This window comes from Pipra filicauda, unplaced genomic scaffold (genome assembly GCF_003945595.2).
Source record: "Pipra filicauda isolate LSUMZ 115617 unplaced genomic scaffold, ASM394559v2 scaffold35_size7292922_pilon, whole genome shotgun sequence".
Classification (NCBI taxonomy): domain Eukaryota; kingdom Metazoa; phylum Chordata; class Aves; order Passeriformes; family Pipridae; genus Pipra; species Pipra filicauda.
In genome coordinates this window covers 3,140,344-3,164,561 of record NW_024104487.1, presented here as the reverse complement: position 1 = coordinate 3,164,561, position 24,218 = coordinate 3,140,344, and the positions used below count along the sequence as shown (strand labels likewise).

Sequence of the window (24,218 nt, the reverse complement as noted above, 5' to 3'; positions counted from 1 at the left end):
CACACATTTACTCTTGTGTTTCTGTGATTGGCATGGCTGGTGTATCCTGACATGCCTGGAGCTTTGTTTCTGTTCATTCACATGGACTGTTGTTTGAACAAAGAAGATTTAAATTGGGAAGGCAGTGCATGGTGACCTAGCTATTGCAAGATACATGCTTTCTTTCCAGGGTGCTGTAGCCAAAATGTGGCTTGTGCATTTCACCTTGGAAACAAAAAATGCCTCAGTTTTTCATATTTGTGATTGTTGGTACCTTTTTATTGTTTAGCAGCATGGCTCTACCAAGCATCAGAGGTTTTAAGCATGAGATATAATGCCCAGCATGTGCAATGATTAATTGGTGCTTTTCATTTCTCTTCTTGTAGGATGACTCTCAGATTCCTGAATGTGCTGTCAACTACCGACACATTGCATTAGCTGAATCTGCTGCATTATGTTTGATGCCTAAAAACCCCTAAAGGAGAGACTGGCACTTCTGTTACAATCTTTTAAGGTAAGATATGATTTCTTTTGCTGGGGGCAGAGGGAAGAAGATAGACATGGTCGCACAGACTGTCCTAGCCCCACCTCTTGCTCTGTAATCAACCTGTCATGGTTTAACCCCACAGAGCTGCTCGCTCACTCCCTCACCAGCAGGATGGAGGAGAGAACTGGAAGGATAAAAGTGAGAAAACTTGTGCATTGAGACAAAACCAGTTTAATAGGAAAGCAAAAGCCATGCACACAAGCAAAGTAAAACAGGGAATTAATTTACTCCTTCCTGTGAGCAGGCAGGTGTTCAGCCCTCCCCAGAAAAGCAGGATCCCATCTCACGTAACAGTGTGACTTGGAAAGACAAATACCATCACTCCAAATGTTCCCTCGTCCTTCTTTTCCTGGCTTTATATGCTGAGCATGATGCCATATGGTTTGGAATATCTCTGGGATCAGCTATCCTGGCTGTATCCCCTCCCAACTCCTTGTGCACCCCCACCCTCCTCTGATGGGGTGTTATGAGGAGCATAAAAGGCCATAGCTGTGCATGCATTGCTCAGCAGTAACTAAAAGGTCCCTGTGTTATCAGTGGTGCTACCAGCACATATCTAAACCACAGCTCTTTATCAACTACTGTAAAGAAAATTAACTCTACCCTAGCCAAATTTGGCACAGAACTATATGAACCTCAAGCCATGTACTGAACCAACTATCAGTATTTGTTAGTTATAAGTAAATTCACTGACTTCAGTAAGGCAAAATTGATGCAGTGAAGAAACAATTTATTTTCTTTTTCTAAATCACAAATTCTACACTCTTAAGTGCTTGTATACCTTTCCATTAGAATGCCTTAGTCTTTTGATCCGTGTATTAATAATATTTTAGTAGTAAAAAGATGTAGCCTTCATTCTCTGAGATGCCAGACTGAGATTCTCCACCAGGAAAAATATGGATAAGAAGTTATACATAACTGCAGCTAGAAAAGTGACCATTCTGCTTTGACTAGAGCTGCTGCTGCAATCTTTCATTAATTACCCATGTTTGTACCCATGTACTGGATTCAGAGCTGGATCGTCGGCTGCACTGCAGTGCTGCTACATTTTCTCAGCAGCACAGCAGACTAGCCAAAGACTAGGCTAACAGAGTATGTTTGTGCAGTGCCCAGTGCAGAGCATGGCCTCTTACCACTGCAGAATTGTTTCAGTGACCAGAGACTGGGGGTGTAAGTTTCTCAGCAGGACAGAGCTGTATAGATTTATTTTTTTTTTAAATAATGTGCAAAGATCAGGTTAAGAGCAACACAAAAAGGAGGGCCTAAGTTTAAATCAGTAGTAAATAAAACCCAGATGGGTAAAGACTGTGTAAAGGCTCTTTGCTACAGACTCCTGGATTCCCTCAGGTTTGACAGCTGCTGTTTGAGGTGGCAGCTGAATCCTGTTTATTCTTTCTTTTGGTGAATATCACTGTCTGCCCACCTTGTTACATGCACTGCAGTGTGCTGCAGGTTCGGATGAGAGGTAAGATGCCTAAAACATCTCTTGAAGAGCAAACATTTCATCTCTGGACAGTTCTGACTATTTAGGATAGCTAATTGCAGGTTAACTCTTAGAATCATAGAATCATAGAATAGGTTGGGTTGGAAAAGACCTCCAAGATCATCAAGTCCAACCCCTGATCCAACTCCAATTACTATATCATGGCACTAAGGGCCACGTCCAATCTCTTTTTAAAAACCTCCAGGGATGGTGAATCCACCACCTCTCTGGGTAGGCCGTTCCAATGCCTGATAACCCTCTCTGTAAAGAATTTCTTCCTAACATCTAACCTAAACCTCCCCTGGCAGAGCTTGAGCCCATGTCCCCTTGTCCTATTGTTGGTTGCCTGGGAGAAGAGACCAACCCCCGCCTGGCTATAACCTCCCTTCAGGTAGTTGAAGAGAGTGATGAGGTCGCCTCTAAGCCTTCTCTTCTCCAGACTAAACAACCCCAGCTCCCTCAGCCTCTCCTCATGGGACTTGTGCTCAAGTCCCTTCACCAGCCTCGTTGCTCTTCTTGTCTAGTGCTGCTTTTGCTGCTTTAATCAGTGTGCAACCAAGCAGTGGGGACAGTCTGTTTGGTTTTTGGGCGTAAAGTAAATCTTGTGCTCACAGATGTGGCCTTGAATTGCTGACAGCTTTTGGGGCAGGTAGAGGGCTCCTGAGTCTAGTGATTCCAAAAATGCAGGGGCACCAGTTTTTCCCCAAACTGTGAAACTCATTAAGTGTGGAAAAGCCCATCTCCTACCTTTCTTCTCTACTCTCTGAACTTGCCATTTAGATGGGGGGGACGCATGGGGGGTTGTGTATGTGCACACAGGCAGACTCCACTGACTCTCCCTTTGGCTATCTTGTTCAAAACTCAGTTCAGAGAGGGGGCAGAGGGTATTGCAATGCACCTGGAGCAAGCTTCTGTGACTGGGAAGCTTGTGTGCATTTCTACTGCAGACCTCACACCAGCATGTTTTGGATTGGGCCTGGGTTCTTGCTTATAGAGCAGTGTCTATTCTTCCTTGCAGGGTGCTGTTATTTACTTGGGTGTACCAGGGCTCTCGCTCTTCTGGGGATGATTCTTTTCACCAGGAAAAGCATCTGTAGGTGAATTTTTCTTTTCTGGTGGCAAAGAAATGCTTTGTTATAGGAGTTGGGGGAAAAGCATGACTGCTTCTAGGCCTCGAGGCAGGGCTGTAGCTGGCAGGGAAGATAAATGCTCAGAAAAGGCTAAATAAGGAAACTTATTATCACTGTGACTAGGCTTGTCCCAATTCCTGTGTGGCTGTGTGCCACAGCCATGTCCTGGCTGTAGAAGTGAATAGCCTCAGCCAAGCGTGGGCTTCCAAAATGAAGGAAATGTGTGTATGTGCCTAGAGGGGCTGCTCAGGTTGCCCTTGAGGGTCCCCAGATCTGGCTGCCCAATGCACTGCAGCAGGTGCCAGTAATGTAGGGCGGTCACAGCCTGGATTTCGAGTGGGGTGCAGTGGGTGCCCTGCAAGGTACAGGGTTAGGGTTAGGGTTGGGTGAGGGGGCTGTAAGGAAACATAAGCAGACAGAGAGGAAGAGTATGATTGCAGAAAGGCTGGAAAACCCAGAGCAGACTTGTGTCTGCTGTGGGGGAGTTGACATCAGGGATGATTGCTGATTTGCCTGGTGGCCCGTCAGAAAGCACAGGACCACTGTGTACAGTTGCTAAGAAATGGACAGTAAGGGCAACTCTTGTCACAAGACTTGATATGGAGAGGAGCAGGGGGAAAAGATTTGCTTCTCAGGTGCTCTGAATTTAAGTACTCTTCAAGTTATATAGATACATATGTATCTTTGCTTGTCCTTAATCGAGTGGCATAGTGAGCTCTCCCGTTCTATATTTCAGTAGTGCTGGATTGTAATTTGGTGTTAGAGAGAGCAGGAAAAGTGCAGGCACTAATGGCAACAGCCATCAGTGCAGAGAGGTACTCCAAATTAATGTCAGTACACTAGGGGTACTAATTTAGCAAGTCTTTGGAGAAGTGGGCTTAATTTCTTTCCATAAAATACTGATTTCAAGACAGTGTGTGCCATTATTGCACGTAACACAGTAACATTTCATTGTACCCAAGGCATTTTGCATATATACAGTTAACTGATAACTTGAAATACTAATGTTACCACCTCAGTGGTTTTTGCCTATGAGTTCTAGAGCCAGAATCCCACTAGTGTGACACTCCATGGAGAGGGCCCAAGAGTATTTTGTCTGTCTTTGAACTTCACTGAATGTGACCCCTGTGTAGGTCATTAAAGCACTGCACTTCTAATTGGATCACAGACTTTGGCAATGTGAGATGAGCAACGGACTTATTAAAATTAATTTCCACTTATAAAGCCATGGTTGCTTCGCTGGCATTGCCTAGGGTTTCTCAAAGCTGTGTCCTGCAGCCTTGATTTAGCCAAAGATTTTACTGCAATATCATCAGACTATAAAACAGCAGTTTCACTTTTCATAGCAGAAACTCAACGTATTTAACAGAAAAAAACCAACCAAAGAAACAAAAAATGATAACCAGCCTTCTGAAGAAAAGCTAGCACTTCTGACAGATTAAAATACAAATGCTCAGCAGTTGCTTTGCTTAGCTAATTCTTAATCCGTAGGTTTCTTAAACTTCTGCTTACCTTGTAATCTGACTCTTCACTTTCTGAATTTTCTAGGCTTGATGGAGCAGTTAAATAGGAGTTTTACACATTGATTAGTTGGCTTTAGAGGTCCATGAGATACTTTCATGTGCAAAGGAGATCTGATTTTTGAGAAAGCGCGTGTATTGTAAGTGAAGTTAAACTTTGCTCAAATCCAAATACCACTGAACAGAGTTGATTTTCTTCTCTCAACACCTGCACAATAAATGCAGTAATGTTTTTTTATTTGGCCAAATATTTCCGCTTGACCAACTTAAAACAGATGTGGCTCAAGCTCTGGCTCTTGCATCCTTCCTGCTCTTATTTGTGGTTGTGCTTAGTTATGCCACAAAACCATTGAGTGCGCAGCCATGCTGCACTATATCTTCCATGTTCCCATGTTGTACAAAAGCGTTTTTTCCAGGCACGGATGTCATCTTGTCATGCTAGTTGCCAGAGACACCTGCTGCCACCTGGAGTGGTGCTTTGGGTATAAAAAGGTTGTCACAAACCTCATGCTCGCCAGTACTTTTTATAGGGAAACTGCACCGTGACTGTAAAAGACATAGGAGTAGAAGTCTGCAAGTGATCCAAACCCACCTCCTGGTGGTGCTGCCATCCATGTTCTCTCTGCTTACACCTGACTGCACATCAGAAGCCAGGCTAGCGAGGGCTCAGGTGGCATGTTGGTCACTCCCAGAGCAGAGCTCGAGTGAAACTGTTGGATTGTGCAGGCCTGGCACCTGCCTCCTTTTGCTGCTGGTGGCCAGCATGTGCACTCCAAGTTCCTTGATGCTTTCTTGCATTTCAGGCATTCAAGTGCTGGGACTGCTATTGTAGGAAGCAGTGGCACTGACCAAAAGCATCCACCTTGTACCATACTGTATTTTGGTTAATTTGACCTCTGGAAGACACTTCTCACTTGTTTACTGGTGCCATAAATGTTGCTGAGACTATTTTGGTACAATAACTAGTTTTTTATCTTGATGAAAGCTTTGTACGCCTTTCTGATTTATATGACCTGTAAAGGATTAAGAAAAGAAGTCTTTGGAGCTACCTAAATGTAAAAAAAATCCTGTCAAACCATCTTTGGTTTTAGCTGTTTTGCTGTCAGAACCTGACTGGTTCAGCATCTCTCAGGATTTTCTGAGACTGACAATCATTTTCTAGTATAGAAAATAAATTCTCTTGCTTCATGTTTTAATCTTAACAAGGTCAGGGTTTTGAACTGTTGTCTATATATTTTTTATTTTCCCCTTTGCTTTTTCTCTACATGTAAGGCACAAGAGTAACTCTTCTCTCTTTCTGCTTAAATGTACTTTTACTTCTTCAAAGGAGGTGCTTTGTCCACTAGGAACTGTGTCTCGGCATGCTAATAAAACTCACTTTATGCCTTTAAAATGTTTATTCAAGTGGCCTGGCTGGCTTACAGTAGCTGTGTGGGTGGACTGTCCTTGAATTTTGTAGACTTAATTTAGTACTGCACAATACCCAGTGATGGAAAACAGCTATAAATTGTCTGTGCGCAGCCATGCATTATTGATAAAGGGTAGAATAAGCTCTACAATTTCTTTATTTGATGTTGTTAGTGCAACAGCTGGCTGATTTGTAAAGACATTTTTCCCCCTATTGGCAGTAAAATATCTCTTCATTTTGAACTCTGAATTTTCTCCTGAATTTTGATTTGTATGGGAGTGAAAACCGCTTTTTCTCCAGTGCTACTAGATGTAACGGAAATGTTTTCACAGACTAGAAACAAACTGAAGTTCAGGGAGAGCTATTGACACTTATGATGAATCTCTGTTGAATATAATTTGCATATAAAACTGTGCTGTAAATTAAACAGTTCTTTCCCTGTAGTTGAACAAAGGTACAATGAACTGCTGAAAACACTGGAATTAATAAATATGTAGAAAAAATAAACTGCCAGCAAAATTACAAAATGCTTAGTATTCCCAACAAGTTTCCAGCACTGAAACTTCTTTTAAGCTATAATTTTTGGAATCATAGCTTCCCACAGGTTCTGTTACAGCCAAGGGATGTACAATTTGTGGCAAGCAAAGATTGTATTGAAGTATGGAATTCTTTCTTTCCCTCCTTTATGTATGTACATACATACTGTTCGGTAGAAGCATTCTAGACCTCTATAGATTTTTACTTTTTTTTTTTTTTGTCTTTGTAAAAGTGTTAGGGTAGTAAATTCACAAGCTATATTGATGTTCGTAATGGATTCCTCTATTCTATGGAGAATTGTTATGTATTGGTTTAACTTTCTGTATTTACAGTCTTTTAAGGTTAGAAGTCATTAGGTAATAGAGCAATTAAACTGGTTGGGTAGTTTCAATCAGGAGGCAGAAAAAACTACCAGGAAAAAGACTGACAGAGGCTTGCTAGAGATTTACATTGAGAATAACTCATTCTTCAAAACTTTTTCATTTTCTGATGGAAATTGTGGAGTAAATCAAATACAGTGGCTATGAGTGATTAAAATGCGAAACTTATGACTTCTTACTGACTTTGTAAATCTGACTCCTTCCTTCACTGTTAATATAAAATCATTTATCTTAAAGGGGTCTTGAGGCTGGGAAGATTTAAATGAAAACTTCAACTCCTGAAGAAGGTTATTTTGATATTCAAGATCATTAATTTTGTGGCTTGCAGAGAAAGCTGTTTTAGAAGGGGAAACGGTAGATTATCCATAGGTCATCTGGTAGGTCTGTGGTAATTCACTTGATAAATCCAAGTGGCAAATTTTACAGCAGTTTAAAATTTATTCAGTTCAGATGTTACATCTAAAAAGTCTGTGCTGGTTGAAGAGGATACTTGTGGTTTGATCCTACAACAAATACAAACAAGTGGACATTGACTTGCCTGTGATTTTGTTTTTGAAGCTAGCGTGCAGCTGTTTGTGGGTTTTTTACAGAAGGGCAGACTTCAGCCATGTTACTTCAATTCTGTCTTTGTTACAAGCTTATTCTGTTCAGACAAGTTTGGGAGTATGAGTGTGTGTGTGTGTGTGTGTGTGTGTGTAATTTTTGTCTGAAACAAGTCTGGTTTGGTGGTGGAATACAATTTTGAAAATCCTTTGTTCCTGGTGTTTCTTTGAAAGAGCATCTTTGACTGGCAATGTTTACAGCTACTGTAATGAAAAAACTGTAAGATAAGGATAAGATAAGGAAATATGTGGAGTTGGATTCTCCTCTGTATCTGTGCACTCTCTTCAGGCAGTGCATGGATGAAGTTACTCAGACCTCTTCATTTACCTGCCTGGAAGTCAATCAGAAGTAGTATGAAAAACATGAAAGAGCTTTAATGCAATTTGACATTTTTTATTTTCTTCATGCTGACAAAATATGGCTTAGTCCAGAAAGGCTGAGTGACTTTCAGAAAGTTACCTAGATTAAAAATGTATTGTGCAAATGACCTGAGTGTTGCTTGCTACCACGCAAAATTCTTTACCCTTGGGAAAGCCATTGAGGAGGAGAGTGGGATGGATGAGGTGGTAAGAGATCAGCTTCGCATGACTGATCTCTGCAGCTCATGTTCAAACACAAGGAGAGCTGCAGCAAAATCTTGATTGTAATCCCATACAACCAGTGTAGATGTTGCAGGAATGACATGATGCAAAAGGAACTGAAAGTAGTTGATTTAAAAACAAGTAAATAAAATATAAAAATATTAGTTTTCCCAAGGGGGATCATAGAGACTTTCCTAGCAGTCAATATGTGAAAAAGTCGTAGGGGATCAGTGAGAGGCAGGTGGGCTTGGCTTGTGAACAGAAGTTCTCTGGAAACCTTCCATTATTTTTAAGGCAGTATTTCCAGTTCCTTTTCAACTGCATCAAAATAGAATGTTAAATTTTTTTCTTTCCACTATAGGAATTAAGGTGTGTATAGACATCCTCCAGTTATTTCTGAAAGGTACTGCCTAAAATATTGTCTTTGAGAGCATAGGGCACGAGGGTAAACCGTGTGTGGTTGCATCCATCCACACCCAGGTGTAACACCAAGTGCTTTGTCTCTGACAAGCTGTGGCATGCCCTACTCTAAGGGAGAGAAAACTGCTCTCCCTTGTCTTGGTACAAAAAAAATGTATAAAACTTGTTTGGGTGGAACAAACTTCAGAAGCTTCTTCCATGTTTGATTAGTACTACAAAACTTGGTTATAACACAGATTACCTCACATTATCCTGTGAATCACAGGGACATCATCATGGACAAGATCTCTTTTCTTCCTTTTGTTGTTACACTATATTGTCCTCCACTAATTTGAAAGAGGTGGGAAGCATAATGAATTATCCACTGATTTTGGCAAATTACTATTTCAACAATGCCGTGATCTGCTCTGAGAGGTTCTTCTGTCCCAGCAACTGATTCTTAATGAGACTATCTAGAACTTTCAGCTGTAGAAGTAATGAATTTTCTGCAAAACTTGCTTTAAGTAGAGGTATGTCCTTGCCTAATGTCTGTAACCTGATAACTCATCATGTTTTGTCCTTCTAGAGGACTCTATTGATTATCTTTCCACAATGAAGTTGGTGAGTCCTTTGTCTCTGCAGAGTGCAGAGCACTTTTTAACCCTTTTTCTCCCAACCGTTTCACTGTTTTGGCTGCACTTCTGCACAGTTTCCATGAAATGTGGTGGTCAAGGCATGTTACCCATCTGCTATGCATAACGCACATATAGCCGCAAGTTGCTTTGCTGTTTTCCTTCTGTTCCTCTTTTCCTCCTCCCTTCTGTGCTGCTCTTAATGAGGTACTAAGTGATAGCTGCGCAGATTTTCCCAGTATGCATCAATACAGACGCATCTAAGCTGTATGCAGTATAATCATACAATGTTAGATATGGCAGAAGAAGTGCTGGGTAGGTAAAAACTGAGTTATGTTGTTTGGGAAAATTATTGGGCCTCTGACTAATTACAAAATAATTGAATAAGTGTTTATGTGTTGCCTCACTGCAAACTTTTAAGTATCTGAAACATGATCTGTTTTTTAGTGTTGAAGTTTGATTTGCAATGTAAAATTGAGTAAATAAGTTTTGGATCCAGCATAATCCTCTGCTGTTCTTCAAGATTTCTCACCTTCCTCCTTCTGGTTTAACCCAGGATATTCTCGTGCACCTGGAAAACTGCTATAAAAATATGTAGTTTTGTTTGTAAAGTTTTAGTTATTTTGTGCTAGAGAAATTACATTCCTGAAAGCTTTCTGCAGTGTGCCTATAGGAAAGGTAGGTGAGGCTTAAAAATCCAGAATAGGCTGAAGAATTCCATTTTAAAGGGACATCATGAATGACAGGGCTTAATGTGTCTTACACCCAAGGAATTTCCTCCCCCAACAGTTTTAGGGTAAGTACTACTTTAAGGAGCCTCTGGTTACTTTGGAGTGAAATCACAAGTGACTTCAGGTTTTGTTCCAGCTTTCTCTGTTTTCTTTGCCTTGGCCTCAAATGTTTTGACACCTTCTGCTGCCTTGCTTCCAAATAGGGACCACAGCTGCCTCAGTCAAGGTGCAACAGCAATGATAAGTTATCTTCCACAACAAAGAAGGATGCAAGGGAAAGACTGCACACTGTTCCTTCCCAAAGATCAGAGTGACATTTCAGATGCTAACAATGTCATGAGCATGCGAGACAGATCTGGGCAGAAGCACTAAGGAGTTATTAAGCTGAATGTAGCTGTTACTCTGAGAGTGTAAAAGAAAAATTTGTCCTTGACTTTTTTGAAAGACTAGTTCCTACCATGCTTGAAAGATTCATCAAAAGCTTTAAAGTTAATTCCCTGAGAGGTAAACCTGTAATGTTGCATTGTTGATTTTCTGAATCAATTTGTAAACTTCAGAATAACTTAAAGGATTGATGAAAAATAAATTTTTCATTCCACTGCTGGAATGTGTCCGTGAATCCCAAAGGGTGTAAAAAAGTTCCTGTGCCAAATTCAAAAGAGTAGCAAGAGATCTCATTTTAAGTCTGTCCTCCGTCAAGGATGAATTATGGCTTGTTCTGACCAAATTAAAAATCGTAGGAAAGAAGAAAGTGTTTTCTGACAGGTTATCTCTCATTTGTGAGAAATGCTACTATCCTAAGCTTGTTTCTTTATTATATTCAGGTTAACGACTCACTTCAAATTAATTAAGTACCAACTTCCCTCTGCTTAACAAGGAAAAAAAAAGGGCATATTTCAGAAGATGCATGTTTTAAAGAGAGATGGAGAATCCAGGTGACTGTCTTTCAAAGACAGTAATTGATGGGATTTCTATTCAGGGAGGAGTTTGGCTTGTTTAAGTAACTTTGCAGCAGAAGCATGCATCTCATTATCTTATGTGTCTTTTATTTAACTTTTGGCTGTGTATTTTAAGGTACTTGTAAAGTTTCTTTTACTTACGACTGAGAGCAGACTAAGCAGGTGAGCATATGTTTAAATGCATAATATTGAGCCTTGGCTGAGGTTGGTTAACTTGTCTTCTATTTGAAAATCATAGACATAAGAATCAGTAATGTATTTAAAATAGAAATCTCCTTTTGGATAGCACAAGCAAGTTTTCTTTATGATAAAAAGAAAGGGAGCTACTAGGCATTGCTAGGTATCTGAAACAATTTATGATCTATCAGTGATCAATTAGTAATTATTTGAACTTTATTGGAGATAGTTTTTAGACATTTAAAAAGAAAAAGGCTCAGAAGTTCAAGGAATTCTGAAGGCAAAGATATCTTACAAAATCAAGAGAACTTAAAAGAAATACATTGGCAATTAACTGTGGTCTGAAGGAGTTGAGAGAGAAAAAGCAGTTTTCTTCTGCTGGTTCACTCTACAGCCATGACCACCTCTTCTTTCCTAAGAAGAAAACTGATCGGCTTAACTCATTCTAGCCCAGCACTAGCTACGGTGCTAACCTGCCTTTACAGCATTTTTTGAATATGTAAAGTAACTTAGTTATGTAAGGATTTGTGCATGTGCTTTAGAGATGGGTAATTGTTTTGGTTTTCTTTCTTTTTTTTTTTTAATTTCAAAATTGCTAATCCATTGAACAACAAAAGCTTTAAACCGAGATTTTGAAAGGAATATTATAAACATTATTTCAGCTCTAAAGAGCTTCAGAGGTTGACTTTCATGCTTTTCTTGTGTAGGTGATTAAGGTTTGCCTAATAGCGTACTATGAAATCATCTGTTCTTGGCTAGGGCACTCTGAAAAGGCTCTCTGAGAGTGATGATACAGATGATTCATTTAAGTCAGATATGAGCTGATGACAGCAGTTGTTATCCAGGGAATTCTGCACTCTGAGCCTTGCTCTCCAAGTGCATGTGCCCTTTATATAAGAAAATGAATATACAGGCAGAACCTCAACACAGGACAAGGTGAGAGCCTGTGAAAGCATATGTAAAAGACAGTAGGACTTAACATACAGAATATCTCAGCGGCAACTAGTCTGTAAGGAGACCAAGAAGAAAGAGATAAGGATCTGAAAGTTAAAATTCTTCATAGCATTTTAATCCAAATAAACATGAAATAGGTCATAATCCATTAATTTCCCATTCCAGTGTTTGGGGTTTTTTTACATTTTGAAAAAAGAAAGTCAAAAGTAGTTTTCAGTACAGTATCACTCTGTGTCTAAGGAGTGACTTTCCCCCCTTCCCCTTACATTTCTGGTAATGGTTTGTTTAATGGGCTTTTTCCCTGCCTCTTGCTCTGTGGAACAATTTTCAGACAAAACTGGAGAAATAGATTTATATTCTAGTGCGGTAGATGCAGTACATCATAAGTTTTTGACATTTTTTAAAACGTAAAGTATATCAAAACAGAAATGATGTTGTCTTTTCTGTTAGTTATTAGCAGTGGGTAAGACTCCTCAGACAGGGAACTGCTGTCTCTGATCAGGCCAGGGAGGAATAAAAAAAAAATAAATAAAAAAAAAAAGAAGGTGTTTAAAATTATGAAAAATTGTTCAATTTGTCACTAGTTGGTAAATCCCAAATGTAAGTTGTGAGTTTCTTTTTAGTAATTATGTGGTTAAAACTAGTTTATAGTAGGGAATGTGTTGATATTCACTTAATCTGTACAGCCTACAGCTGTTCTTTTTTGTAAACTGTAAAAGATACCACGGTGGTACTAGAGGAATGAATAACTGGGAAAGCAAAAATAGCTTCAGTAAGAACACAAGAACTTTACGGTAGATTTTACTGGTTGTTTTGCTGCAGATGAGTTCTGCTTTATGAGAAAGTAAAAGATTTTTTTTTTTCTATGTCCTGTAATTTTTTCTTCTGTTTTCCCTGTACATACTATAATCTCAGTCTTCCTTGTATTTCTTCTACTGAGTACTTTGGAAAGGCATTCTGATTCAATAATTGTATTTTATCATTAATATTGCTGCACCATGGTATTTTGCAGGTGTTCCCTATAGAGCATTGAGAAGTAGTAGCCGCTAAGTGGATTAAATAAATTAAAGGAGCTGTCATTCCAAGAGCTGTTCTTTCTCTGTTAGTACCCTGTATCACAAAAGAGATGCAGGAAAGCAAGAGATGCAGATTTTAAGCAATCTCCTGGCATTTAGTAGAATTTTTCCTAAATTGGTCATCCCTTTGCAGGATCGTGCTGAGGTTTACGGAGCTTCTTCAGCCATGTGTGCTGCAGAGACAGGGCAGCTCTCATCTCAGAAGTCAGCCTTGGTTGTGAGCTCTTCAGTGAATAGGGGGGTGAGTGACCTCAGGTGGCAGTACCTCAGCAGATGGCCAGTGATCACAACTCTTGCAAGGCTCTTTTGTGTTCTTGAGCTTATCAATGAGACCTAACAGTTGTATATCCTACCCTGACAACCTCATAGTTACTGAGGTTATAAAACATACACCTTTCTTTAGCACTGAATTTTAAAACTGGCCCTGTAAATATTTAGTGTTTGTTTTAAAGTTGTGTTTTTGGACAGAGTAGGTATTGGTGTTATTCAGTGAAGGACTCTAGTGCAGGAAGTGCATGTTTGTCTTGCACTGTGTTTTTGAAAGGCATAGATTGGGTTGGGGGGATATCACAGAAAGACAGGAGTACTAGGAAAAAGCTCTTTTTTAGGGAAAACAGGAAAAGGAGGTGCATGTGTGAATTCTGCATACAGCAGGCTGTCCTCCAGCAGGTTGTTCAGCTGGAAAGGTTTTCTAGTCTGAGTCAAGGCTGGACAATTGTGCCCTAGAAAGACAGGGAGGGCAAGATAAATGCACAGTTGGGAAAGTGGGCAACGCTAATTCAGCATGCTGCTCAGAAAACTAACCTGACAAAAGAAAGATTTCTACCACGTTAGTGAAATGAATCAGTTGAGTACGATTTAGATGGAGAACCTGGCTAATGAATAGAACTGTGTGACAGTGGTAATTTATCTGAATTGTTTTCTGTTTTGGTGTTCACTCGTTTGGTTGTTTTTTTTTCCTTCACACAGAAGAAATCAGGGAAATACTGAGTGCTGGGTTTCAGTGTGCAGTTGCAAAAGTCTGATTCTTAAGCAATGGAGAGTGAAATGTAAAATTACTCAGTTTCATTTTGGGAGGCAGTAGTTGTTAATGCTTCAGTCCATAAAAATAGTCTCTTAGAAATGACCTTCAGGTGTGTCAAAGATCATGGGTGCATTTTCAGATCATTTATTATAGCCAGTAAAAGCTGTTTCTATCTGACTACTGTTAATCTTGGACATCTGTGTGATCAGGAAAAGTTAAATCCCTACAGAGGTTTTCCAAGCAAGATATACCCATAGTCTGATTGCTTTCCTTCTTTTTTTGGGAAGCGAGGGATCATTTTGTTCTTGAATCTAAGCCACTGCGTATAAAAATGTGCATGTTTAGAAAGAAAATCAACTTTTTCCCAGGAGACTACTGGTATGCTTTTGTTGCTTAGTCTGTGTGAGTCTGTTTCCCAAAATGGTATATATTGTTGTGGAATTCAGGAGATTTTGACGTGTCACAGTTCCCAGTCATGAACCCAGTGACAGCTTTGCAGGAGCAGGGTGCTATTCTGTGTGTGTTGTAAAAAGATGATTTCAAGGCTTGGACTTGTGCTTGGGGCAGATGTGGCAATGTCCATTAGGTGGCTCTCAGTTATGGTACATACCTTTTAAACTACATGCAGGCTAATGTTAAAAGGTATTAGGTGTGTTTGTGTCCTGTCAGGCAGTTGGAACGTATCAAGAAGCCACAAATTCAGACTTTCAAGAAAGTTGGTATCCTGAATAGCTCTGCAAATACTGTCTTTGCCTGCTTCTGTTGTTTGTAAACTGTTCTCTGTTGCAGATTCCACAAGTGAGATAAGATGGAGATAGCATTACTGCCTGTTACAAGACACTGGAAAATATTATGCTGCTTAATTACGAAAAATGCCCTTTTCATTAGAAACTGAAAAGGGAACAAAAGCACTAAGGGGATTATGATTCCTCTCTAAGTGGAGCAAGGCTGCTACAAAATTCAAGCTGCTTTCTTGTTTGTTCTTTGAATTAAAATCTGATACAAAAATGAGGAAGCACAGGTGATACTCATCCCTTAGAATGTCAGGCATGCTGGAGCAACCACTGAGTGGACTAATCTGTCCCTTTCCATTCCTTGGGCAATTAACATTGGAAAATAAGAATTGCAATTTAAATACTGGTAATTAGTGCATGGACAGTTACATGTTTTGTCCGTGATGGTTAGACTGATCTTTAGATGCTGTTCTCCATGCAAAGCAGACACTGCTGAAAGTGCCTCTCACAGCACTGTGAGTACTGCCACAGGTGCTGCTCTGAAGAGTAGTGGGAGAAAGCAGTAAAATAATGGCTGTATATGACAGTTCCCTTATTCTTCAGACTGCAGCAATATGGCAAAGTCATAAGCTTTATTTCTCATCATCATCATGGCTGGGCTTTGTGAACGAAGATTTGGGAAGGGCTCTACCCACGTTTGTTACAAGTGCTCTGGTGGCTAAAAAGGCCAATATGAGACAGGCATGTTCAGTTGCAAAAGGCACAGCAGAAAGACTCCTTAGAAAGACTTATATTCTGCAAGGCACGATTCTTTCTGTGTTGTCTTTTCTCCTCAAGAGTGATCTCCTGTGTGTGTTCTCAAAAACATCAGCAGCGTTATAGATGGTGTGTCTCCAGACCTCCCAATTGGAGGCCAGAGTAAACTAGTTATGTTGATCAATCTGGCCAAGGCTGAGATGTTGTTTTAGGGAGTCCTTGTATCTCCTCTTCGGGGCTCCTCTCATGCGGCAGCCGGTGGCAAGTTCACCATAAAGCAGGATCTTAGGGAGGCGGTGGTCCTTCATCCTGGAGACGTGCCCTGCCCAGTGCAGCTGTGTTCTCAGCAACATGGCTTCAATACTTGTGACTGCTGCTTGTTCTAGAACAGACATGTTAGTCACATAATCTGACCCAGTGTATGTTTAGGATTGTGTGGAGACAGTGTTGATGGAAGCGTTCTAGGAGTCACAGGTGGTGGCGGTAGATGACCCATGATTCAGATCCATATAAGAGAGTAGACAACACTATGGCTCTGTAAACACTGATCTTTGTACTTTTCTTCAAGTGTTTATTTCACCAGACTCTTTTATGAAGCTTTCCAAAAGCTCTATATGCCTTTGCTAACCTGTTGTCTATCTCTCCATCAATCTTACCATCCGAGGAGATGAGGCTACCTCGGTAATTAAACTGCTGGACTGATTTGAACTCTGATTCACCAATGGTGATGTGGGGATGATGGAAGACTTCCTGAGGTGCCGGTTGATAGAGAACTTCTGTCTTCTTTAAGCTGACTTCCAGCCCAAAGAGCTCACCAGTGTCTGCAAAGCAGGATGTTAAACGCTGCAGAGCTGCTTCTGTGTGGGCAACAAGGGCGGCGTCATCAGCATAAAGCAGCTTTATTTCTACATCTTAAAGATCCCTCCACATTTTGTATATCTCTGCAATCTCAGGGAGAAACCTTGGAAGCATTGACTTGCCTTGACTGTGCTTTGCAAGAAGGACAAACAAACTCTTTTGGGGAACATTGGAGGGTGAAAGAGTACAAGTTTCTTGCTGCGTCCTCACTGTCATCCTGAGAGTAGGCACAAGGCAGAGTAGATGGGAGATCTAGCTGTCTGTCTGCCTGGTGAGCTTGCAGTGAGGCACCCAGGGAGCCACCGGATCCAGACAGAATGGTGGGGCTGGAAAGACTTCTCCTTTCCATAGCAGGCTAGGTCAGCTGAGGTGTCTGTAGGACTTTGGGGTTAAGGACTGCTGCTGGCTGTCTTCACAGGGATGCCTTGCTGTCTGTTCTGTTCTCTGCCTTGTCCAGGGAGCAGAGGTGGTGGTTTTCCTAGCAACTCATATGCCTCATGCACACAGAGCTGCATTTTTTTGAAGGAGGAGGTTGTGGAGGAAATGGGGACTTCTTTTTCCTTTTGGTCTATTTGTATCAAATAGCTTTCTGGGGGAAAGTAGGGCTGCTGGCTTGGGTTTCTATAAGGGAGGAGATAAGCTTTAGAGAAACTGAGTTCCTGAGAATTGTGTATCAGTAGCAAAGCAGAGAAAAACTACAAGGAATAATGTTACTTAATGTGGAGTTTGGGGCCTTTACCAAGAGACAATATGGAGATAAATTTAACTTTTTTTTTATTTCATCAAGTATACACAGTTTATATTACATCTGTTATGCATGATTATTCCTTATGTATCTTCTGTGATAGTACACACACAAGGACTAGGCAGCACTGTCAAAATGGTTTAATTACTGAAAGACAGCTTGTATACTCTGTTCTTATTTGATACTCTACATAGGATATATGGAAGTATAGTAAGAATTCACTGTACAGCTTCAATCATTGCAGGTTAGTAATCAACAACTGTTCCACTGGTGGAATGTTCTTTTGTTATGAGAATTTAGTGTTAATTCCAACAGTGTGGTACTTCATGCTTGAAAGCATTTTTATAAATCTGTGTTACAAGCCTGTCACTAGAGACATGTAATGTATGAAGGAAACAGAAGACTGTTCACATATGGATCATGGGAAAACTAGTCTAAACTCTTGTCTAAACAGGAAAGACAATTTGCCAGCTCTCATGTGCTTGGGTAAAAAAAGAAACTCATGGTTTCTTCTGTGCTTACTACAGACTGTCCTTAATAAAGAGAATTATCTTGGCAGTGTTGTTGTAGGTTTTAGATGACAGCAACAACAGATATCAGAGAAATCTCCTTGTTTAGTTTTTTTTTTTTTTTTAAATTAGGTTTTGCATATATATTTGCCTGTCTAAGTTTTGAGTAATAATAATGTTAAAAGTTGCATCCAAGCACTGTCTCCATGTGTGTATTGGCTTCTTGATTAATTTTGTCAGTCTTTCTGTTTTCTCCTGATATTTATGCATAAAAGCACAACTTCCCTCCAAAATAGTCACAAGTTTTGAAACTTGGCTGTAAGGTTTCAGAAGTGTGGTTCACTTCACACTGAAAGCATTAAAGGCAGTGATATATAGTGGGACAGTTCCCAGGGATTCTAAGGCATCCATATCAACGCTGCCAAAAATGTTCTTGCTAGGGGGAAGAGGAGAGTGGGTGGACTTTAGTATTAATTATGAGACTTACAGCCTGGAACTGAAAGGAAATCAGAGGTATGCAGTATTTGCCCTCAGTCCAGGAGCACCTGAGCAGTCTGGATCCAATCCTTGGAGTTAGACAAAGCTCCTTCTGGCACACATGTACTGTAGCAAAGCTGGTGTCATCATGCTGCTTCAATACCTCTCCTAATTCCTGGTGTTTTCAGTGCTCTGAACAAAGGCATACTTCCAACGAGCACAACAGCCACTCACTGATAGGCAGTTTGAATGATGTGTCATCCTAAAGTCCTCTTCTGGCTTGCCTGTGGAACAAATCTGGACACCTGAGGAGAGGAAGTGTAGCTTTTATCAACTGTGTGGTATTTGCTGTTAAGTGCTGTGTCTCTGTGAACACAGTAGTTCATGGTGTCTTCATGGGTCAGCCGTCCTCCTTTGGCTGCAATGGGGCATTGCATATGCTGTTACACTCAGCAGCAGCATCTCTACATGGTGTTACCCACCCAGCATGGGGTGCTCCACACATACTCCCTTCTGTCTCCTTAGGGTTTTCCACAACTCACAGCTGTGTCTGTTCTATAGGATGGAGTGTCCTTGGTCAGTCTTCCCAAAATGTTTAGAATGAGTCTTTAGGTCCCAAAGATACTGTACATAAACTGATCTATATTAGCTGTCAGATGCCCTGCAGGACTGACAGTTTTGACCAATGTGAAAATAGGATTGTTCTTAATCTAATCTGCATTGGATTGTTTAAAAAATATTAATATTGCACAGTATTACTACTATACAAATCATTCTGCATCGGCTTCAATATCATATGCAAGAGAATTAGTGTAAGGGTTTGGATGTGACTCATTAATCAGTCTCCTGTTAGCCTCCTTGTCTCCAAGTAGAGAAACCACAAGGGGTGAGTCTGGCAGAAAAGTGTGAGTACAGATGGATTTCATAGGTTTGTACAGTAAGTGCAGTTACTGAAACCCAGAGATTTGTCCATGGCATCTGTGACAGGGACACATCTGATGTCTGGATGAGAACTGTGCACTGTGCATATGAGTGTGCTGCCCCTCTGCCTTTGAATGGAAGATAATGCAGTTTGGGATTCATGTATGCTCATGGTAAACCTGTGTGAACAGTCTTTTTTAAAAATGCGTTGAAAGCTTTGCTTTTTAATTGTTAGCACATTCTGGGCAGAAAACTTCTCCAGAGGCTTGGCTTCCCTTTAGGGCTGTGCCCTTCTCTTGCTGAAAGTCCTGGTGTGTGCAGTAGGCAGCTCAGCAGAGAATAAGGTGCTGCATGAAGTAATCAAGATATACAACTTATAGTGAGGAAGAGCCAAGAATGAACAAAGCAACCTTCAGAGGTTCCAAGGAGACTATGTACCAGTTGTGAGGAGAGTGAGCAGCCTCAGCAGTTTGGCAACAAGTGCCTGTTTTTCTCAAGAGCCAGGTTGCTCTAGGACTAAGCTATCAGGTAATATCTGTGTAAATCTGCATGAGTATGCCCTGAAGGATGTTCTCTCTCTCTGTTCAACAGGATGGCCTCCTTTGCAAACACGGTTTTTCATAACATGCTGTGTATATAAATAAATCATGATAATTAGAAAGGTGAGCAGATTTTCCTCTCCATCTGAGAAGAACAAATTTGTAGCACAGCATGCTGTGGGAGTGAAAAGAACCTTTATTTTCTACTTGGTGATAATCCCTAGATTTGCCAGGCTTCTCTCAAATGTCTAACTTAGGTTAGGCATTCCTTAGCAAATGCCCTATTTGTAGATGAACAACACCCCTACAAACAAGTTTTGTCTGTGGGCACTCGTGCAACCTGATGGAGAGCTAGTAAAATATTTCCATGCCTTTGAAATTTAGTTAGCAATTATGGATAAGTTTTGGCATATGTCTGTGGAGATGCGATACAGAGCTTATGCCCCCTTTGAAATGTTGTTCCAAATTGCTTGGAAATGCTAAGCATTGATTTAAAAAGAAAAAAAAAACACACACACCCCCCCCCAAAGAAAAAAAAACACACCAAAACCAACCAAACCAACCAAACAACCCAAAAACACAAAACCACCAAAACAAAACAAAAAAACACCACCAGGAAGCCAGCTGTCTGGAAAGCTTTCAGAGAAGTGCAGGTTTGCTACACTATCTTTAGGCTTTTTCTGTAGTTACAGAGTTCAGCATGCATTTGTCCATAAAAAATTAAGGTTCAATACTTCAAAATTATACAGTCACTTCAAACCACTTCTGTTAAGGCTGCCACTAGTGGAAGAAAAGATCTGAAGTGGTGCTTTCCCTTTCTGACTTTATTCTATTTTATTTATACAGGTCTGTCTGTATTGGATCAGGTCAAGGTCCACAGGGTTCACTCTTTTCCCTGGCAGTGACCAGAGAAAAGTGCCCAGAGAGTATAACATAAGAACAGGGCAGGCACATGGTGCATTCCTTCAACATACCACTAATCTCTAACAATCTGTGGTTCAGCACTTTCTCAAGCCACAAGTAGGCCTTTCTTTGTTTCAATAGCTTTTGGTGGGCAAATACATTGTATTTTTCTTTCATCTGGTGTTTTTAAATACAGGTGACTTTTAGCACAGTCAACATCCTGTGGCAAGGAGTTTCATGGACTACTTTGCTTGCATGAATGCACCTCATTTTTATTTTCTCCTTTTATCCTGCCTGACATCCTCTGGTTTTTGCAAACTTGGGAAACATTTCCACCCCATAAATCTGTTCATAAATCTGCTTTTAAGCCACATATTCAATGTCTCTTTATTAATGGAAGTTCATAGAATACCGTGAGCTGGAAGGGACCCACACGGATCACTGAGTCCAGCTCCTGGCCCTGCACAGGACCACCCCAAGAATCACACCTTTTGCCTGAGAGCATTTTCCCAATGTTCCTTGAACTCTGGCAGGCTTGGTGGTGTGACCACTGGCCTGGGAAGCCTGTTCCAGTAACTAACCACCCTGTTGGTGCAGAACCTTCTCCTGATATCTAACCTAAACCTCCCCTTACACAGATTCAGGCCATTCCCTCGACACCACCATCCTGTCACTGGTCACCACAGAGAAGAGATCAGTGCCTGCCCCTCCTCTTCCCCTCACAAGGAAGTTGTAGACTGCAGTGAGGTCTCCCCTCAGTCTCCTCCAGGCTGAACAGACCAAGTGACCTCAGCCACTCCTCCTACAGCTTCCCCTCAAGGCCCTTCACCATCTTCATTGCCCTCCTTTAGACACTCTCTAATAGCTCAATATCTTTCTTATTGCCCAAAACTGCACACAATATTTAAGGTGACAGCGCAGAGCAGAGCGGGACAATCCCCTTCCTCGACAGGCTGGCGATGCTTTCCCTGATGCCCCCCAGGACATGGTTGGCCCTCCTGGCTGCCAGGGCACTGCTGACTCAGATTCAACTTGCCATTGACCAGGACCCCCAGGTCTCTTTCCACAGTGCTGCTCTCCCAACCTTTTGTATCCCAGTCTGTACATACATCCAAGTTTGCCCCATCCCAGGTGCAGGATGTGGCACTTGTCTTCATTAAACTTCATATGGTTGGTGATTGCCCAGTCCTCTAATTTGTCTTGGTCTCTCTGCTGGGCCTCTCTGCCTTCAACAGCTTCTCCAAGTTTAGCACTGTCACCAAACTTGCTTACTATACCTTTGAGTCTAGGTTGACTATGAAGATGTTGGAAGAGCACAGGGCCCAAGATGGAACCCCAGTAGTGAGTAGTCACCAGCCTGATGTTACCTCAGTTACTGTAAACCTTTGTGCCTGGCCCATCAGCCAGTTGCTCACCCATTGCATGATGTGTCCCGCTGTGTGCCGGACATTTTGTCCAGGAGGATCCTGTGAGAGACAGTATCAAAAGCTTTACTGAAATCCAAAAAAATTACATTACCTGGCTTCCTCTCAGTAACTAGATGGGCGGTCATAAAAGGAAGTTAAGTTTGACAAGCAGGACTTTTCTGTCATGAAGCTGTGCTGGTTCTGACCAATGACTGTGTTGTCCTTCAGGTGTTTTTCAATACTTCCCAGAAAAATCTTCTCTGTAATTTTGCCAGTCACTGAAGTAAGACTGATAGACCTGTAGTTTCCAGGATCATCCTTGCCCTTCTTGAAAACTGGGACAATGTTCGACAGCTTCCAGTCAACTGGGACCTCTCCAGATTCTCAGGACTTCAAAAATCGCTGAGAGGCCTCATGCTGACATCAGCCAGTTTTAAGTATTTCTGGATGAATCCCATCAGGCCCCATAGACTTAGAGGGATCCAGCTGGAGCAGCAGATCCCACAGAAGTTCATGTCCCTGTTTGTGAGGTGACCATCCTTATCCTGTAATGGGCTACTGTTATTTCTGCACTGCCTTTTGCTAGTAATGTATTTTAAAAAAACTCTTTTTGTCTTCCACCACAGTACTGGCCAGCTTCAACTGCTGTTGAGCTATGGCCACACAAATTTTCTCCATTAAGTGGCAAACAGCATCTTTGTATCTCAAATAATAATTTTAAAAAATTACTAAAATAAAAAATTTAAAAATAGTTAAAATGGAGGGTGGGAAGGTATATTGATATTGTACACAATTTTTCCTTCCTGCCTAATCTTGTTTTGATAACTGAATACTGGGAAAAATACATGTTTTTCCTTACCGCTGTCGAAGACTTGTTTAACTGTAAAAAGATGATTGCAGAGCTTCCAGATGTATTTCTTTTGTCCTGTATTTTGAACTATTTTGAGTATTTCTAGCATAGTACAAGGAGGAGGGGGGCAGGAATCAAGGAGATCCTATTTTGCTTGTGCATACAAGCACAGAGATGAGGTGTTTTACATATTTAACGAAGACTTGTTTCTTATTTCATAGCATTTGGTAGTCACTGTTTTAGTGTGAGAGGAGGAAACACTCTGTCAGTGTGATTCGTCTCCTTCCTTGCAGCTCAGGTTTGGTCTCTCAATTGCCATATCAGTTGCATCACCACTCCTCAGCTCTGCCTGCAGATGGTGAGACCTGAGTTGCCAATCTGGTGAGCTGGCCAAGGAGTTACCAAATCCTTCTCCCTCCCAGAGACTATTTCCCTTCCTGTCAGCTTTACAGCTGATCAACAGCAGGATAGATAGAAGTGACTTGTCCACACACAACAAGTATTAGTCTGTTACTCACAAAAGTGACAGGTTTTACCAGGCAGCTGTCTGTACCATGGACTAGTTTACTTTTCTCTGCAGTGCCATCCACACTCCTGAAGCAAACACTTTCCTGTTACCAAACAAAAAGCTTTGTAATTCCACTTGAAAGAAAGGTGCCAGACTGGGGCACATCCACTGATAGCTCATCTCACTTCTCTGGGCTGTTCAGCAGTGTAGGTAAGCTAAGTGGCACAGAAAGCAAGCAGTTTCCATGATGTACAAATGCACATGGACTCCATTGGATCCTCTCCAATGGTTTTTAGGGCATAACAGAGAAAAACTCTAATATCTGATTAAAGTGCAGAGTCTCCTTCAGACTATGCCAGTAAGTTAGCAAAGTATTTGTTTTCTTTTAAGAAGCTTTAGACTCCACACCTGTATATTTGTTGTAAGCTAGTGGACCTTATTTCTTTATAACAAAACCAAAAAAACTTGCCATTCTCTTCTGGGATGCTGTTGAGAGAGTAAGTATCACTGGATCACTCCTCTCAAAGTCTCCAGCCCCAAGGTGGGAAGTAAACTCATGCAGAAGACTTGGTCTAGGGAGAGCCATCCTTTCACCTCAGGAAGACCACTCTGATCTCACACGGGTGCTGAGAACCATGCTCTCCTGCCTAAGAACCATGGGTAGGGAGGCTTATTTGGACACCAGATCTCCTGGTATAATTTTTGGTGACCAATTCAACACATAATAAAAATGACAAGTGCTGCTGATTTAAGGAGTTTTTTCACTGTTACAGGTGGTTTATTTTAGATGCCATACTAGAGGAGGGCATTACAGTTTGTGCACAAACATTCCTGCTTTTCATCTAGAAAAACTCTAGAAATGCTAGAACCTAGATGCATTCTGGGCCCTACA

General features: G+C 41.1%; 1 protein-coding gene across 1 annotated transcript in view; it reads left to right on the top strand.

Annotated features, from left to right (window-relative positions):
- The window catches only part of KANK1 (KN motif and ankyrin repeat domains 1), a 129,042-nt gene that overhangs the window by 30,709 nt on the left and 74,115 nt on the right, over nucleotides 1–24,218 (top strand). The window contains exon 2 of the mRNA XM_039384511.1: nucleotides 366–493. The gene's annotated coding sequence lies outside the window, so the exon portion shown is untranslated. The remainder of the gene's footprint in view (nucleotides 1–365; nucleotides 494–24,218) is intronic.